General features: G+C 55.5%; 1 protein-coding gene across 2 annotated transcripts in view; it reads left to right on the top strand.

Annotated features, from left to right (window-relative positions):
• Window positions 1-17,323, top strand: part of LHPP (phospholysine phosphohistidine inorganic pyrophosphate phosphatase) — a 119,114-nt gene that overhangs the window by 31,419 nt on the left and 70,372 nt on the right. The window lies entirely within an intron of this gene.

Genomic DNA, 17,323 nt, shown 5'->3' with positions numbered 1-17,323 from the left:
GAGGAGCACGTGCCCAAGGCTCGGGGGTGTTGCTCCTTCCCGGGAGGGGTGGGGATTGATGAGTCCCACTGAGGGACAGTGTCACTGCAGGGGGACAGCTGGGGGTGAGAAGTGACCAAGCCACTCGTCTTGCCGCACTTGTGCACTGTGGGGGACAGATCGCCTCCCAGAGGAGAGGAAAAGGAAAGCAGTGAGTCGTGACTTCGTGGCCCATGGTCCCCCCAGCCCAGTGAGTGTGGTCCCTCCAGCCCGTTTTCTGAGTGATTAAGGAAAAACAGGCCAGGGCCTGGGCCTGCCCAGGTGAGCCTGCTGTTTGCTTCTGGAGGCTCCAGCGGCATCAGGGAGCCGCAGGTGTCGGCATCCTGTGATGGGCCAGGTGACCCTGGGTCGCTGGCATTGCCTTACTGCTGGGCCCGCGTGGCTCATACAGATGCAGGCGAGAATGCTGGCCCTCACTGCATGGAAGCAGGCCGCAGGGGGCCCTGTCCCCACCGGAGATCACAGAGCTGTGAGGAGCCCTGGCTGTTAGGCCCTGGAGAAAGAGGGGTGGGATCTGCTGAGTGCAGCCTGCAGGAGTAAGCAGCGTGGGCTTCACCCTGTGCCCCGAGGGTGGTCTCCTTCACACAGAGTGGAGCGGACAGAGCCGCCTCCCTGCCAGGGCCCAGCTGGGGCAGTGAAGAGACTGCACCTCTCCTTCCCCTGTCCTGTCTCTCTTCTTCCTCCTCAAAGTGTCCTCGCTTATTCGTTCTGCTACCGTGTTTCTAAAGCACGTCTCCGCCTTACTGTATACGGGGTTTCTGGACTTAACTGCAGTGGGTGAAGACCCCCTAGCAATGGCCATCAAACGCAGAGAAAGGTCATCTGCCTGGTAATGTTACGGCAGCGCCAATCAAAACCACAGCAGGATAGCACCTGCCAGCCCCTGGCCAGAGAAACCAGGTGAAACAAAACCAAGGGACCTGTCAGAGCCGGGGCAAGCGATGGCTCGGGCTGGGCCCCTGCCACCCTCATGGGAGACCTGAATTTGGCTTCCAGTTCTTGGCTTTGGCCTGGCCCAGGCCAGGCTGTTGTGAGCACTTGGGGCGTGAGGCAGGGAGTGGGAGCTGTATGTGTTTTTTCTCTTTCTGCCTCTCAAATGATTTTGCACACGCACACACGTGCACACAGCATACAAGTGTTGGCAAGGATGTGGATGGAGAAAGGGAAGTGTTTCAGGCTCATGGAAACCCACGGTGTGTCACGTGACCTGCGCTCCTGTTCCTTGGTGCACACCTGGAAGAACTGGAACAGACGTCCATGGCAGCACTGCTCATGTAAGCTAAAGGTGAAGACAGGCCAAGCGCCTGACTGTTTATCCACACAGCCATCAGCACTGAGCCGTGGCCCAGGACCAAGTCCTGACGCACGTGAACCTCGAGCGCGTTCCACTGAGGAAGCCAGACGCAAAGGTCACACCTGTGTGGATTCATCTGTGTGGGAACCATCTGGAACGGGCGTGTCCATAGAGGGGCCAGGGTCACGGGGGCGGTGCTCTCCCTGCTTTGTGGCTTTGGCGTCTCCTTCAGGGAGGTAAAGGAATACTCTGGACTAGAGGCTGGTGGTGGTTTCACAACGTTGTTGAGTGTACTTAATGCCGGTGACGTCAACACTTTGAAATGGTTACAGCTATCAGTTTAATGCAATGTGGATATTACCACAATTAAAAAAAATAAATACCTAGGGGCCAGCACTGTGGCGCAGTGGGTTAGGCCACTGCCTGCAACACCGGCATTCCATATGGGTGCTGGTTTGAGTCCCAGCTGCTCCACTTCTGATCCAGCTCCTTGCTAATGCACCTGGGAAAGTAGTAGAAGATGGCCCAAGTGCTTAGGCCTCTGCACCCATATGGAAGACCCAGATGGAGTTCCAAGCTCCTGGCTTTGGCCCGGCCCAGCCCCAGCTGTTGCAGCCATTTGGAGAGTGAACCAGCAGATGGAAGATCGCTCTCTGTGTCTGTCACTCTGCCTTTCAAAAAAAGAAATTTTAAACTTAAACCAGCCAGCAGTTCGGTTCCTTTGTTGTCTATTGCCAGTGCAAGAGTAGGTTCCTTGCTGTCTCTGTGGTGCTCCCGTGGGGCTGATTTGTTGGGTCCAGTCCAAACAGGGCGGTGCTGGCATGGGGTGGTTGTTTCCTAATGGCTAGCCTCCCTTGGGGAGCACTTCCTGTATCTGCACAAGCAGTGAGCACAGCGCAAGGACCCCGTGCTGAGCTCAGCAAAGATCAGCTGAGAACCGGCCATGCTGAAGTGATCTCACACCCAGAAAACGCTGCAAAACCAGCACAGTGAATTCCCCGTGTCCTTCCCCGAGTGTTGACACGACATCGTCGTCATCAGACGGGATGCAACCAGCAACCTCGGCGGGTGTGAGACCGCTCGCTGAGCCCGAGACTGTCAGTGCGCCGTGATCTGCTGGCCCGCTGACAGCTGTTAGGACGTGTTTGAGCAGCCAGGCCCTCTCCTGACCTTTCTCTGGGACGTGTCTCGGTCTGTGACGACTGGCAGCCATGACGACTGGGCAGTTACGTGACAGAAATGTCCTTCCCTCCCTGATGCACCCTCACGCTTTGGGAGGCCCGTGTGTCACTGTGTGCACTGCTGGGGTGGTGGCCCTGCCCGCTGGCTTGGGAGGGCTCTGCAGGGTTCCCGGTATAGAGTCACTGTTCTTTTCAGAGTCATATTGGAAAGCACCCTGAAAAGGCCCCTTCTCTATTTTATTTGAAAATGCAGAGAGAGAGATTTTCCATCCACTGGTTTACTCCCCAAATGGCCACAGTGGCTGGGGCTGGGCTGGGCCAAAGCCAGGAGCCTGGAACTCCATCTGGGTCTCCCATGTGGGTGCAGGAGCCCAAGCACTTGGGCCATGTTATGCTTCCCCAGGCTCACTAGCAGGGAGCTGGATTGGAAGTGGAGCAGCCAGGAATCAAACTGGTGCCCATAAGGGATGCTGGTGTTGCAGGCCGCTACACCACGACACCGGCCCTAATAAACGATCCTTTCTGAGGGTCCTTCCCCACCTGGTTGTAGCATCCATTGCTGATTCTGACCTGGAACAGTGCCGTGATGTTGACCAAGTGGAGGTTTCACATTTCCACGTTCCTTCTATGCCTGTCAGTGGGAGCTCACCGTAAGGAGCTTTTCCGCACTTGTCCGTGTATCCTCGCTGCCGTGGACTCTCGGCTGTGTGTCTCGTCTGTGAGTGACAGCCTGCTCCTCTCATCATGCCGTACATTTGACTGTTGGGGCCTCCTTCAGGTTTAACAGTCGCTTGTTTAACCTGGCCCCACCCACTCCCTTCCCCTAGATTATCCTGAAGCAAAACCTAGAAATCACAGCACTTCCCTTGTAGACATTTCTACGAATATCTGGACGAAGGGATCCTCTTGGAAAACCAGAGGCGCTACCGCGACCACGTCTAAGCAAGCGGCAGTTCCTACACGGCAGCCGGTGCGCGGTCGCTGCTCGTCTCCGGCCGCGGCTCAGAAATGCTTTGTGCCGTGTGTGGTTTGAGTCGGGATCCAGGTGAAGCTGGGGCGGCGCCGTCGGTCGCTGTGGGTCTTCAGCGTTTGTAACTTGTCAGTCCCCTCCCTCCTCCACTCCCCTTTGCTTTTCTTGCTGCCTTTGGAGGTAGCAGCCCGGCTGCATGGCCCCTGGTTTCTCCGGGACAAGTTTTGTCGGCGGCACCGCAGTGGTGCCTATGGCGTGCTCCTCTGCCCCTTCCTCCCGAGTTTCGGTGGTGAGAGGCAGGAGCCTGCTGGGAGTCAGGTTGGAGCTTCTGGAAACTTTCTAGGGGGAGGGTCGTCGGGTGTCTTGGGGTGTGGAGTCAGCAGCTGTCAGCTCGGCCCAGCAGCTGTCAGCTCGGCCCAGGCCCGTCAGCTCGTCAGGGGTTGCAGATGTGACGCCTGAATTCTGCCCTTCATCCTCTACGTTACTGGTTCTGTACAGGACAACTCTTGATCAACTGTGGGGCCTTGAGGTTGGTATTGGAGACACCAGGTGGCTGCCTGTTTGTAAGTTTTCAAAATGGCCGGCTCTCCAGCACCCTCCCCAGGTGACAGGTGGAACTTCAAGGTGCACACACCACTCTAAGCTAGTGGGTTTAAGCACATTTGCTGTGTTTCAATCCACAGCAGCTGTTATCGTACTGACCTTCAAAGCATTTCATCTTCGACAGCGTCCGAATCCTCTGACCTGAGCCCCTCGTCACTGAGGTTCCCTACTCCCCGTTAGGACAGAATGTTCCAGACCTGCGCGTGCGTTTTCTGAAACCCGCCATCCTGTCTAGGAGCTGTGCTCGCCTCTCCTGGAAGACAGAATTCAGAAGCCGTAACTGGGATGCAGTGTGCGCACTCCTTATTTGGAAATCCAAAACGCTCCAACATCTGACACTTCCAGAGCACGAGGAAGCCACAGGGGGAAAATGCCACACCTTGGCACTTTGTTCCATGCCCAAGGCGATTAAAATATCGTAGATTACCCTCGGGTGACGTGTGAAGGTGTATATGGAGTACGGATGAATTCTGCATTTAGATTTGAGTCTCACACTCAGGATAGCTCACGTGCAAATACTTGCAAAAACCAAAAAATAGGAAATCTGAAACCCTTCTGGCTGCGTGCATGTCAGATGAGGGACACTCAGCTTGCCACTGAGTTGCTCCCCATTTGAGGCCTTTAGGTTAACAAGGCTTGGAGAACTGTACACGGGGCAGTGCGTGCCGGGCCACTGAGACTTCTGACCGAGGTTCCGCCTGTGGGGTTTTACTTGCTCTCCTCTGTCTCCCGTCTGTGCTCATGTTCCCTTTTTCTGTCAGTTATTTTCTCCAGCCCATACTGGGGGTTGTGGTTAGGGGCAGTGGTGAAGTCACTGCTTGGGCTGTCCGTGGCCCGTGTCGGAGTGCCTGGGTTCAAGTCCCAGTTCCACTTCCTGCTAATGTCACTCCGGGATTCAGCAGGTGGTGGCTCAAGTACTGGGGTCCCTGCCCCCACCTGGGAGCCCTGGATTGGATCCTGGGCTGCTGGCTTTGGCCTGGACCAGCTCTGACTGTTGCTGGCATTTGGGAAGTGAACCAGCAGATTGGCGATCTCAATTGCATGTTCTCTTTCTCTTTCTTCTGTTGAAGTGAAAATACAATCAATCTCAGACACGTGCTGTGTGAAGGAAGCTGGACCCCACCAGTTCCCCTGCTGATGCGGGGTCGTGAAACTCGCAGGGTGTGCTGGGGACGAAGCCGATTGCTGGGGCTGCTTCTGACCTTGTCTTCTGATGCTTCGTGTGCCCCGTGGCGCCTCCCTCCCAGAGCTGGGCTGAAGCTTTGCCTGGCAAGCTGCTGGAGTGGTGCCTTTCTGGGTGGTATTCGTCCAGCTGGCCCTTTGAATTCGCTTTACTTCTAGTTTTTAGGGAATTGGTTTCTCAACATTTGAAATTGCTTTGTATTTATAATTCATGGCTCAAAAATCAAATCCACAAAGCAAGACTCCTCAAGGAAGCACGTGGCCCCCTGTTCTGTCCCTGGTAACTGTCCTTGGGAGCCGTGTTTGTGACATTGTGGCTTAGCTTTCTGTCTTGTTTTTAATTATTAGAAAAAATTTATTTATTTGAAAGGCGGAATGGGGCAAGGGGAAGAACACACACTTTCATCTGCTTGGTTCACTGTCCAAATGGCTGAGGCTGGGCCGTGCTGAACCCAGGAGCCAGCAACAGTCAGAGCTGGGTGTCCCAAGGGGGTGTGGGGGCCCAGTACTCAGGCCGTCTTCAGCTGCTTTCCCAGGCGCACCAGCAGGGAGCTGGATCAGAAGTGGAGCAGGCGGGAATCAAACTGGCACCCGTGTGAGATGCTGATGTTGCAGGCAGTGGCTTAAGCCGCTGTGCCGCCATGCCAGCCCCTGCTTTCCATCTTCAAGTACCAGCATCTGTGTGTGTATTTATATTCCACTCATGGGGTAAATTTCAGAGAGAATACATCCTTAAGGTAATCTGTTACAGAACAGGAGAAGGCTAACGTCGGAGTCTAAGCAATGTTTAAAATCAACACAAGCTAAAGTCATAACCTTCTTAGCAACCCTCTCGATTCTACCCCACCCCCGCCGAAAACCCACAAGCCTGCTGCTGCTTGGATCTGGGGAGTCTACCTGGAGTGACGCCACCTCCCCGCACGTTTCCGTTCTGATGGCATCTTTCACACTTGGGATGGAGATGGAGGTGCCTTCCCTGGGTGTGGAGGTCGGCCTTGGTGGCTCCTGGCTTCTGGCTTCAGATCAGCTCAGCTTCGGCTGCTGCGGCCATTTGGGGAGTGAGTAGAGCTGGCAGGTGGATGGTTCTCTCTCTCTCTCTCTAACGCTGCCTTTCATATAAATAAATCTTTGGAAAAAAAAAAAAAAAAAAAGAAAAGAAATGCCTTCCCTGGCCCCCAGAGAAGAGGCCTGAGTGGGGAAGGAGCTGGCTAATCTGGGTTTCTCATTTGCAGACCCAGGGCAGTGGGGCCTGGGAGGGATCATGAGCACGTGCAGCCCCAGTGGCTACAGCGTCGCTTTGCCTTGGTACTCTGAGCGCAGGAGGCAAGGCTGCGTCTTACTTACCTCCCGCCTGGTCGTCCTCTTCCACCCTTGAGTGACAGCTCTGCCTCTCTGTCCCCGGCTGAGGGTTGAATGGCAATCGCCTGTTCTTGTCCCAACCCCACCGGTTTTCTAAAATGCCGATGAATGCTGTTTGGGTCTGCAGATGTACGGACATCTTGGCAGAGTGTTTCAAAGTGAACTGTGCCTTATGTTCAAGGTAATACTAATAATTCTCTGCTCCTGCTTTTTTTTTTTTTTTTAAGATTTATTTACTTGAAAGGCAGAGAGCGAGGTCTTCCATCTGCTGGTCCACTCCCCAAATGGCTGTAATGGCAGGAGCTGGACCGATCCGAAGCCAGGAGCCAGGAGCTTCTTCCAGGTCTCTGACATGGGTGCAGAAGCCTGAGGACTTGGGCCATCTTCTACTGCCTTCCCAGGAACCTTATCAGGGAGCTGGATCAGAAGTGAAGCAGCCAGGACCCCAACCTGCGCCCATAAGGGATGCCGGCACTGCAGACAGTGCCTCTCCACCACACCACAGTGCTGGCCCCGGCCCCTGCTGCTTTATTTTTCACAAAAGATGCCCGCAGGCAGCTGGCTTGCCTCCCAAGTGCCGGACTGTGGTGAACCTTAAATTTTGCAAGCTGCTGGGAGCAATACACTTATCACCGGTCATTTCTCTTGACAGCGGCTTCTTTCCAAGACCCTGACTTGCTTCTTGCTGCTGTCAGCTGCACTTGGAATGACTGTGTCTCCCCAAATCCAGTTCTCATTTCGACCTTTCCCCGGTGGCCCGGAAGCAGCAGGTGGCAGTAGGAAATTAGGAATGCAAGCCCCTTGCCCAGCGCTTCAGGGGGGCAGTAGAAAGCAAGGAATGCATTCCTCTCAGGCTGCTTCTGGAAATACCCGGTTCACACAGTGTGGTCTTCGTGCAGAGTACGAATTCTGTGCTGGTTTTTGGCAATTTTCCATAATCATAGCAAGTTCCCTTGGTTGCAAAATGTGTGGCTTAACAGAAAAATCAGGCCTGTTGAAACCAGCCAGCTCAGTAGAGGAGTTCGAAGCTTGGCAAGGAGGGACCTGGAATATTGAGTACCTAGGGTGCTCGGCACACCTGGCCGCTGTCACCCGTCTGTTTACCTGGTAAAATGCTCACCCCGGTCCCATCATGGCTATTTGCATTCTATAGGGAGGTCAAGACACGTTTCTCAGCCTCCATGCAGCGGGCCCACAGTTGGGTCAGTCATTCTGCCATAGGCTGTCCTGTGCCACGTGGGGCTTTTGGCATCCCTGGCCTCCACCTACTGGGAGCAGCTGCCCCCCCCCCCCATCCCAGACGCTGCAGGCACAGCAGGGGAGAGGCACGGCGTTGGGACGTGGCGTTGGGACATCGGCGCAGGACGGCACAGTCTCGTGTCCGACCCAGGCGCCCTCTGCTGTAGATGAGGGAAGCTGGGGCCCACGCCGCAGTCCCCCAGGCTCCGGTTCTTAAGGAGGAGCCAGTGGATCTCAAGAACCCCAGGTCCATAAGCAAACTCTGAAAAGTCGGGTTTAGCAGGAGGGTGGTGTCTTGGGTACAGTGGACATTGTTGGCAGATTGGACGAGAGCTCGGGTGAGGACACACGGGAGCTGCCGTGGGTTCCTTGGGCTTGTGCGTTTGGGCCACCGCTGTGGCCTGGGGCAGCTCTGTAGGTTTATCCACAGGGCCTGTGAGATGGGACCTGGGCCCCGTGGGCTGGTCTTCGGGGTGCACAGTCCCTTCTCCCAGTAGAGTGAGCATCTGGGTGGGCGCCCCTCGGCACCCTCCCCCGTGGCCTCCTGCTGTGCATATTTTCTTTGGCCGCAGCTTGGGGATGACCTTGCTGGGCCTGGGCCGGCGTGGGCACTCCCGCAGCCTTGCTGGAATGGGGCCTGCTGGCCGCAGACCCCACGGCCGCAGACCTGGGACGGAGCAGTGAGCTGCCGGAACGCCTGCCCAACCCTGAAGCCGTCCTTGTGGCATGTCTCCGTCACAAGGTTCCAGTGAAACCCCGGGGCCTGGTTTTTCTTAGACGTTTTCTCCCCTAGAGCCTGGGACAGATTTGATTTTCTTTTTGAAACGGTGCCCTGCCCCCGCCATCTGACTATGAAGTAAGTCGTATTCATTAAAGGAGACGGGGAAATTTCAGAAAAGTAAAATACAGAGCCGCTCACGGTTCCACAGCCGGGATGACGCTGGTCACAGTTCACTTCCCGGTTTTTCCCGTGTCTGGCTGCCCGTCGCCAGCACAGCCCTGGGATAATCCTGCGTCTGCCACTGGAACCCTGATTTCCCCCGGACACTGCTGGGAACAGTTTGCCCTGTGCACCCTGAAGCAGCGTTGTTGGGTGAATCTGTGGCTCTGTGGCCCTCGGCCGCCCAGACCGCACCAGGCTCCCGGCTCCCGGTATCCCCTCCTGCGGGGCATCGCCCAGCCCGTCTCGCCCTTGAGCGTGAACCATCTGAAGTCAGGCTGCTCCTTGCCGGTTCACATCTCGGGGAGGCCGGGTCAGCTTCTCCTTTTCTCACAGCCTTCCCATCACCGTTTCCTGAGAAACCACGGGCTCTGAGTTCTGCCAAGCTTGGTGTGGTTCCTCTGGGTGGGTCTGCCCGGTGCATGTCACTCAGCCTGGGGGCAGAAGGTTGAGGGCTCGTCCTAGGACAAGAGGTTGCCTCCCCGTGTGGGGCGTGTGTTCCCGGGGGCTGCGGGACACAGACTGAGCCTCGCTCCAAGCCCTGTCACCTCCAGTCCTCTGCCTATGACAGAAGACACTCCGCCCGGCAGAGTGCAGGAGGCTGGGAACCCACGGAGCGCAGGCTTTCCTGGGAAAGGTTCATCCTCCTCTCGCCGGCAGGGCGAAGGGGAGGCGTGACCCCGAACCAGACCAGGAAACCTGCCTGAGCGCCTCCCTCCGGCTCCGTGGAGCCCGGGGTTCTGTGTGTCGTCTCCGTGTTCCCCAGCACGGGAAGGAAGGGAAACCCACGCCGCCGGGGGGAGTTTTTTTATTTCCCCTGACAGCGCACCTCTTGACCTCTATCTTCTCGCCAATGATTTTTTAAATCCTCAATGATTCGGCGATAATTGCTCCTCGTTGCATGATTATTGCCCTTCACCGACAGTAAATCTGGCCGCTCCCCAGGGTCCCGAGTGCGTTTGGTATGCGGAGCCCACAAGCTGGCCCAGACAGGCACCGCTGCTCCGGGCAGCTGCACGCCCCACTGGCTGCGGGTGTCGGGCACGGCTTCCTGGGGGAGGTGTCTGTGGATCAGGCCCAGCACAGCTGCTGTTCCTGGCTGAGAATTCTTCCTCCCACGACCAGGTGTCTCTGGTTTACCCTCCGTGGGCCACATCGACCAATGTCCCAGCCCAAGGGTCCTGGGCTGTTTCGAGAGGAGGGAACTTCTGCTTCCTGCCCGGCATGTGCGGGTGTGGGTGTGGGGCACATGTGTGCTCACGGCGTTTCCTCTTCTCCAGAAGCGAGGACAGTGTCAGGTGGGACGTGTTGTGTTTGGAAGACCCATTCTATATCCCAGCAGCCTTCTAGCAGGGTGGTCTGGAGCCCACAGCAGCCGGGGCTGTGGTCCTGCCTGGGAGTTGACCTTACCATCTCAGGACCACTCCTGGAGGAGCCTGAAGCAGACTCCTGGGGGTGGGTGTACTGGCACAGCCACCTGCAGCCGTGGCTGTGGGAGATGTTCAACAGCTCTGGCTATGTATTGCTTTTAGTTTAAAAATATTTTTTAAAGATTTATTTTATTTTTTTGAAAGAGTTACAGAGAGAGGTAGAGACAGAGAGAGAGGTCTTCCACCCTCTGATTCACTCCCCAGTTGGTCGCAACAGCTGGAGCTGCGCCAATTCGGAGCCAGAAGCTTCTTCCAGGTCTCCTACGTGGGTGCAGGGGCCCAAGCACTTGGGCCATCCTCCACTGCTTTCCCAGGCCATGACAGAGAGCTGGATCGGAAGTGGAGCAGCCGGGACTGGAACCGGCGCCCATAGGGGATGCTGGTGTTGCAGGTGGCGGCTTTACACCGGAACACTGGAACGCTGGAACGCCGGAACGCTGGAACGCCGGCCCTGTGATCTCTGTTCAGCTCACCTGCATGTCACAGGAGCAGCAGCCGACTGTGGTTCTGGTCCCACCTCGGGAACACATGGTGCTGATTCCTTGGAAACCTGACGATTCCCAAACGGCTGTGTGAGCGACAAACACTTCAGCTCATTTGGATTAGCAGCGTTGACTTCAACGTCAGTCATTCTGGGGAAAAACGTCCAACGTGGGCCGTGCCTGAGTACGTGCCGTGGCACTGTTATTTAATATTTCTTTAAACCGACTCATTTTGTAAAAGCTTAAATGTAAATCTGTTTATTCTCTGAAAGCAGAGACAGAGATCTTTCACCTTCTGATTCTCTTCCCAAGAGTTGGCAGCGGCGGTGGCCGGGCCAGGCTGAAGCCGGGAGCCTGCGGCTCAGTCCAGGTTTCCTACGTGGGAGCAGGGACGCATGTACTTGAGCCGTCGCTGACTGCTGCCTGAGGTGTGGGTTAGCAGGAAGCAGGGCCAGGCCGTGAGCCAGGCCTCAGGTACAGCATTCGGGCATCCCAGGAGGCGCTAGCCTCTGCGCCAAACGTTCGCCCCCAAGTGAATGCATTTTACAGGAAACTTTGACAACTCCTGTGGTAGAAAGCCAGAGTCTCTCCCTTGCCGTGACTGATGTGACGATGCACGCCAGATGGCTGTGTTCGAAGCGTCTGTCCTTGCTCTGCTGGGCTCTGCTAGTCCTCACCAGCGAGTGTCGGCTGCTTTGGGAAACACTGGATTATGTGGAGCAGCAGCGAGGGAACCGTGCGCAGTGCAGAGCCGTCACCGGCAGCAGCGCGGCTTTAATGCGAGGACCCCAGGTGTCTTCCGTGGGCTTCCCGCTGCTGGCGGTTGGCAGGGGTCTCGGCCTTGGTGGTCATCGGTCACCTATAAGATTTATCCTGGTGCCACTGTCCCCTCGGCTTCTCTGGTAGAGGCCCCGTGCCAATGGTGGAAAAGCCCTGGGTCTAGGTGAGACCGGGCTCCTGGCCTCTGAGGTGGCACCGGTGCCTCTTTCCACGGACCCTCGCGATTCCTGCGGTTCTGTGCAAGGCTGTTCCAAGGTGTTTCTGAGGACAGGCGCCCTGGGCCTGTCAGCCTGCATATCTTGGAGTTGCTGCATGGCCTGCCCTGGTGAAGGGCTGGCAGGTGGGCGGTTAGCCCACACGTGTGTTCTCTGTGGGGAATGCTCCCAACACCGCCGTGTCTCTGGTCAACCCCTCTTGCCCATCAGATCGAAGCTCAAGGCCTCCCCTCCTCTGGGAAGCCTTCCAGGACCATCAGCCTGCTGTGTCTGAATTCATCTGAGTAACGTCTCTCTTGACTCTCACTGTATCTCCACTGTCTGGCCTGACACCTGGCCCACAAGGAGCTCCCTACAAATGCCCAGGAGCCAGTGTGACACCTGTCCTGAAGTGTGGGCCTGTTCCCAGCATGGGCGGAAAGCCGTGTCCTGACAAAGCCTTTCCTAGCACCCGTTTCTCCTTTGGAATGTGTTTCTGCTTGATGCTTAACTGACGTGACTTCGTTGAAATACCCCAAGTATACCATTTTACAGATTGACACAAAGGCTTGCCCAAGGTCACGCAGCATGCCAACAGCAGCTGGGAGTCTGCCCTCGCTGCCCTGACTCTCCGGGCTGCTGACCACACGGTGCCTGGCTCTGCTCCTGCAGACAGCGAGCAGGTGTCCTCTGGACCGTGTCCTCACAGGCAGAGTCCAGGGGCCGAGCCCCTGAGAAGTGAGGCTCCTCGGCTTGGGAGTGCGTCACGGTCGGCATTTTGTTTTCCTGACCTGAGGTCGTGCTCGAGTGTGGATGCACTGCTCCGCTCCCCGGAGAGCACTCTGGTGGAGCAGCTGCCAGTTCCAGAGCACCTGCCCCATCCGCCTTGGAAAGCCCTGAGCTTCTTCCGGGTCTCCCATGCTGATGCAGGGGCCCAAGGACTTGGGCCATCCTCTACTGCTTTCCCAGGCCATTAGCAGGGATCTGGATCGGGAGTGGAGCAGCCAGGACTTGAACTGGCGCCCATTCGGGATGCTGGGTCTGCAGGCTGGGTCTTTAACCCACTGCGCCACAGCATCGGCCCTGGCAAATCTTGATGCTCTCCAGAGAAGATCTGTGTTTGATCTCCAAGGCGCCATCGGCTCTCCCTTAGCAAAATCTGCTCAGGAAAATGTTTTGAGGGGCTGATGCTGGCACGTAGTAGGTAAAGCCTCCACCTGCAGTGCCGGCCATGTGGACACTGGTTTGAGTCCTGGCTGCCCCACTTCCAATCCAGCACTCTGCTGTGGCCTGGGAAAGCAGTAGAAGATGGCCCAAGTCCTTGGGACCCTGCACCCACATGGGAGACCCAGAAGAAGCTCCTGGCTTCGGATTGGCGCAGCTCTGTCCGTTGCAGCCAATTGGGGAGTTAACCAGCTGATGGAAGACCTCTCTCTCTCTGCCTCTCCTCCTTTCTCTGTGTAACTCTCACTTTCAAATAAATAAATCTTTAAAAAAAAATGTTTGTAAGCTTTTTAAGTCTGGTTCTCGCAGGGGAGTGAGAGAGGCTGCTTTGTTTGCTTTCTTTAAACATACGTGTGTTTCAGAACATAGTTAGCATCTATGTCAAGTTGTGACTCAGAGCTCACTGTGCTGCAGCCATGCCAGCCTCCTTGTGTTGCTTATGCACATAAGCACACGCTTGCCCCAGCACCCCTGGGCCCCCAGACACTCCCCTTGCTCGCTGTGTCACTTGTTTCACTCTGGCCTTTCTTGGTTGCCCTCCATAGACTTGCACATTGAGATGCTGGGCACAGGTTCCCTGGATTCATGCTGCTCCTTTTGTCTTCTTGATGGCATTACTATCACCAGGCTCTTACTTATTCCTCTTACCCAACTTGCATTTTCTGATTGCTGTTAAGTGGAAACCACCAAGAATTAGTGGCTAAACAACACAACATTATTTCACCGTTCTGTGGATCCAAGCAGCCGTGAGTGAGTTTGGATCTCCCTGGACCAGAGTCAGCAGGGCTGTGTTTGCATTTGGAGACTCGGGAGAATCCGCTTTCTTAGCCTTCCTGGTTGTTGGAGGCCTTGCGCAGTCCTTGGCTGTGGCCCGCTTCGTCCGTCTTCAGAGACAGCCATGGTGCATCTCTCTGACCATTCTTTGTGTTAGATCCCCCTCAGATTATCTCCTGCTCCTCGTCCACTTTTACAGTCTCCTGTGATTGCACTGTGGCCCCCGGATGATCCTCCACTCCAGGTTCTTAATTGAATCTGTGAAGTGATGTTCGCCGTGGAAGGGATACGCTTACAGGTTTCAGGTGTTAGGACATGGAATCCTTTGGAGCCCATTGTTCTACCCATCATACGGCCAGAGCGTTACTGCGTGGATTCTTTTGGATTGTTGTTGTGTGCCAGGTCCTGTTTCAGGCTCTAGCTGTAATCGGTTTTGGCAATTCCCAAATGTCACAGATTCTGAGAGACTCGCTGTTTTTGTATATTAAAAGCTCTGAAAACCGGCCAACACCGTGGCTTAACAGGCTAATCCTCTGCCTTGCGGCGCCGGCACACCGGGTTCTAGGATCAGTGCGATGCGCCGGCCGCAGCGGCCATTGGAGGGTGAACCAACAGCAAAAAGGAAGACCTTTCTCTCTGTCTCTCTCTCTCACTATGCACTCTGCCTGTCCAAAAAAAAAAAAAAAAAAAAAAAAAAAAAACTCTGAAAACCAAGCCAAGTGGTTAAGAGCAGCGTCCCACGTGGAGTTCTGGGTTCAGTACCTGACCGTGGCTCCTGACTCCCGCCACCTGTGCTGTAGAGCTGGGGGACAGCAGTGACGGACGGCTGAAGTGACTGTGTTCTTGCCAGCACGTGGGAGACCAGGGTGGCATTTCCAGCTCTGGCTTTGGCCCAGCCCAGGACTGGCCATTGTGGGTATTTGGAAAGTGGGCCAGTGGATGGGTGGCCTCTTTATCTATATGCCTCTTAATTTAATTAATTAAAATAAAATCTCCAAAATAAAAATGCTTCTTAAAATTGCTCTTGGGCTGACTAAAGTTTAAGTCTTCTGTAATGCAAAGTTTGCTGTGCCAGTCATCTGGTCATGCCAGTCAACTTTTTTTTATTTTTGAAGATTTATTTATTTACTTGAAAAAGTTACACAGAGAAAGATCCAGAGCCAGAGAGAGAGAGCCAGAGAGAGAGAGAGAGAGAGAGGTCTTCCATCCGCTGGTTCACTTCCCAGATGGCCACAACGGCTGGAGCTGCGCCATTCTGAAGCCAGGAGCCAGGAGCTTCCTCCAGGTTTCCCATGTGGGTGGAGAGGCCCAAGGACTTGGGCCATCTTCTACTGCTTTCCCAGGCCATAGCAGAGAGCTGGATTGGAAGTGGAACAGCTGGGACTTGAACCTGTGCCCATATGGGATGCCGGCGCTGCAGGCCACAGCTTTAACCCGCTTGCGCCATAGCACCGGCCTCAGACTCTTCTCTTAAAATTGTATAATGTGTCGTATAGTTGTCTTCTGTTTGGTGTCCCAGCTTTATCTGGGGATCCTTCAGAGCCCGTTTTTTTTTTTTTTTTTTTTAGTGGAACATAAAATAAGGTTTTATAATATTGGTTTATTAGGTTCAATAAAATATATTTGTTGAAGGTAAATAAATACATGTGTTTGTATAGAAAAGTGTGGCTCCGGCTAGCAGTAGTGTCAACACAGAGGAGACCAGCAGGTGCCTGAAGGCCCACAGGCCGTTGGCTGTTGTCATGGTGACCAGTGAGCGCCCTGGCTGATGTCCTCCTGACTCAGCCGAGGGCCAGATGTGAGCCCCAGCCCCTGTCCCCAAGAGTGCCGCATTCCTGGAGGAGGGAGAGGAAGAGTCCAGCAGAGTGCCGTAGGGTTCAGGCGGCGCTGGGGCGGCACACGCCGGGGTGAGGACAGGCGGAGGGCACCGAGCTGAGTCCCTAAGCAGCCCGGGGAGGAGGGAGGGCCCGGTTTCTGGGCTCTGTTCCTCTGTGGAGGCCGGGTCTCCGGCGGCGTTCCCCTTTGCCTGGAGGACCTGTGGATCGGGCAGGTGGCGGACCTCAGCTTTGGGTGTCCTGATGGTCTGTATTTCACCTGCGTCTTTGAAAGTCGCGTGTGCAGTGCAGAGTTCCAGGTGGGTGAGGGGCTTCCCCCAGTGTTCTGAGGTGCTGCTGCTGAGTCTCCTCTTGTGTTGCTTCCAGCGAGAAGCCCAGCGTCTTCCCCTGTGGCCCCGTGTGTGGCATGCCTGGGTGTTTCTAAGAGTTGTCCATGTCCCTGGTTTTGAGCAATTTGATTACAGTATGTCTTGATGTCTTGTTTTCTTTTCTAAAAGATTTGCTGACTTGCAAGGCAGAGTGGCACCGAGAGGTAGAGACAGGAGTCGGGGAGAGGCAGAGAACCCACTGGCTCACTCTCCAAATGCCTGCAGCAGTCACCTCTGGGCCAGACCGAAGCCAGGAGCTGGGACTGCCCACGCGGGTCTCCCACATGCATGCTTGAGCCAGCACCTGCTGCCTCCCAGACTGGATCAGAACTTGGACCAGGCACCCGGACACAGGTGTGTCAGCAGGCAGCCAGCTCACTGCGCCATAGTGCCCGCCCACCGAGGAATTTTCTTCATGTTTCTTGTGCTAGGTGTCCCTGCATCGATCTGTGGGTGTCGTTTTTCTTGAGTTCGGGCATCTGTCAGCCATTACTTCTCCAAAGAGGTTCCTGTCTCTTCTCTCATCCGGCTTCAGGATTCCAAGTGCACAGTTATGAGGTCTCTTGCAGAGGTACCCATGATGCTCTGTTCATTTCTTTTTTTAAAGATGTATTTATTTGTTTTGAAAATCAGAGTTAGAGGCAGATCTTCCATTTGCTGGTTCACCAGATGTCCACAACGGCCAGTGCTGGGCCAGGCCAGAGCCAGGAGCTTCATCTGGTCTCCCACATGGCTGGCACAGGCCCCACCACTCGGGCCATCCTCCACTGCTTTTTCCAGGCCATGAGCAGGGAGCTGTCAGGACATGAACTGGTGTTACCCACAAGCCACAGCGTTTGTTTCTCAAAGGTTCTGTTTTCTCTGTTTGGGTCCGGGTGGTCTCTCCCAGTGTCTGACCCAGTGCACCTGTCGCCCAGAGTGTCAGCAGTGTCCGCCTGTCGCCCTGAGTGCCAGCAGTGTCCGCCTGTCGCCCAGAGTGTTGGCAGCACCTGCCTGTCGCCCAGAGTGTCAGCAGTGTCTGCCTGTCGCCCAGAGTGTCGGCAGTGTCCCCTGTCGCCCAGAGTGCCAGCAGTGTCCACCTGTCGCCCTGAGTGCCAGCAGTGTCCGCCTGTCGCCCAGAGCAGTGGCAGCGCTGACGTTGCAGTTTATTATTCAAGATTTATTTATTTGAAAATCAGAGTTACGCATTACATAGAGAGAGAAGGAGAAACAGAGAGAAAGGGAGAGAGAGGTCTTCCATCCACTGGTTCACTTCCCAGATGGCCACAACGGCCGGAGCTGTGCTGATCCGAAGCCAGGAGCCAGGAACTTCTTCTGGGTCCCCCACTTGGGTGCAGGGGCCCAAGCACTTGGGCCATCTTCTACTGCTTTCCCAGGCCATAGCAGAGAGCTGGATCAGAAGTGGAGCAGCTGGGACTGGAACCAGTGC

Source organism: Lepus europaeus, chromosome 17, assembly GCF_033115175.1.
Source record: "Lepus europaeus isolate LE1 chromosome 17, mLepTim1.pri, whole genome shotgun sequence".
NCBI classification, from domain to species: Eukaryota; Metazoa; Chordata; class Mammalia; order Lagomorpha; family Leporidae; genus Lepus; species Lepus europaeus.
Note: the sequence above shows the minus strand (reverse complement) of the source record. Positions and strands in the feature narration are given on the sequence as shown.